Below are 2,076 nucleotides of genomic sequence, written 5' to 3'. Positions count from 1 at the left end.
AAATTTGAAAATCTTGATGTGGCTTTGCTTTAACAGTGTACCTAAAATTAATGGCTACAGTAATTTCAACTTATCCAATGTATTTTCATACTAGTTTTTGATATAGTTTTGAGTTTCTTGTAACTTGAAGGTAATTGTGAAATATAGTCTGTATTTCATGTAAATGTATTTAAAATATTTTCAGGTTCATTAATAACAGCCCAGATAGCTATACAAAAATTAGGAATATTTTTTCTGGACTTAGGCATTGTTTTTAACTTCTTTTTTTTAATTTTTTTTATTTTATAAATATACACATACACCACAAACATATTTTCATTACTTCATTTATTTATTCAATCATTATACATTAAACAATTTTTTTAGGTCTTCTTTATATCTAGGCACTACCTTGAGGTATATGGATTATGAGATGTCATTTAATATAATTATACATATATTAATATACCATATATCTTTTTTCAATATTGTATATACATACATAAATTGAAAATAAATCCTTAAACCATAGTAATAATGTTAGGTCCCAAGTAAAGAATTGTTCTTTTCTAGTATCCTTTACCAAATATCAAAAGGCACTTGAGATATCATACAAACATGCCAATGAGTTGAGAATAGCACTGTCAAATCAGTTTGCTTTTTATTATTAATAAAAATAACCTACTGAAACTAAGTCATTACACTCATAAATCTATATGATAGTAAGTGTTTGGAGCCAGCACAAATGTTAAAGGTCAATTAGTTCAAAACTTTCTTCTTCTAGTTGTGAAAAATGTAGTCATTTAATGCAATTTGTATTAAATGGATCCTTGAGATTGCTAATAGCAGGCAGTATAGTGGATCGTTTCATGTATTCGAAGCACTAGCCTGGGAGAGAGAGCCTTGGTTCTAATTCTTCTCTAGTTTATTTGGTAAATAAGTATCTCTGTGCCCCGGCTTCCTCATTTGCAAAATTCTCAGTTGCACATCTGCCAGGGACTTCACAAAGAATGTGGAAAATGGAATCAAAAGACAAAAATTAAAAATATAAACTTTAATTGGTAAGGGACATGAAAATCAGCTACATTGTATATTGATAAATTAAATATAAATATATACATATATAACAAACTTATATATATATATGAAAATCAGCTACATTGTATATTGATAAATTAAATATAAATATATACATATATAACAAACATATATATATATATATAACATATATATAAACTTTATTTCTCAACATAAGCTCCATCAAGTTCAACACATTCTTGTAAGCAATGACACCGGCCTTTTAGTCCATCCCTAAAGAATTTAACCCATCAATGCAGATTTTTTTTTTACATTATTTATTAACTGAAGAAAAATGGGTGCCCTTTAAAGACTTCTTAAGATTAAAAGACAAAAAGATGTCAGAAGGAACAAAATCAGGACTGTAAAGCGGATGTCTAATGCTTTCCCATAAAAACATTGCCCTTATTTGATGAAAGGAATGAGCAGGAGCATTGTCAAGATGAGGAAGGATTCTCTTGCAAAGTTTTCCAGGTGCTTTTGTGCTAGAGCTTTGGCTAACTTTTTCCAAACACTGTCATAATAAGCTGATGTTGTTGTTTTTTGGCCATCCAGAAAGTCAACCAAAAAAATGCCTTGAGCATCCCCCAAAACTGTTGCCATGACATTGTCTCTTAACTGGTTTGATTTTGCTTTGACTGGACCACTTCCACCTCTTGGTAGCCACAGCTTTGATTGTGCTTTGTCTTCAGGATCATACTGGTAAAGCCATGTGTCGTCTGCTGTTACCATTTTTCAGAAAAATGCTTCAGGATCTTGATCCCCCTTGTTTAAAATGTCCATAGTATACTCATCTTTTCTTAATGTGATGAATTATAATTAAGGAAGCAACCTACTTCTTCCCAATTTTTAAATTTTTCGTATTTTATTTTAGAAACAACACAAATTTTGAAAACATTCAATGAGTATTTACAAAATTTTGTGTATTTACTTATTTCTTAGCATAAACATTTCCATACCAATCTACCTACTTACCAAAATATCTACCTGCCTACGTAGCTACTTACCCATATATGAGTA

The sequence above is a fragment of the Galeopterus variegatus genome, unplaced genomic scaffold, assembly GCF_000696425.1.
Source record: "Galeopterus variegatus unplaced genomic scaffold, G_variegatus-3.0.2 Scaffold3427, whole genome shotgun sequence".
Lineage (NCBI taxonomy): Eukaryota > Metazoa > Chordata > Mammalia > Dermoptera > Cynocephalidae > Galeopterus > Galeopterus variegatus.
This window is presented reverse-complemented; position numbering follows the sequence as displayed.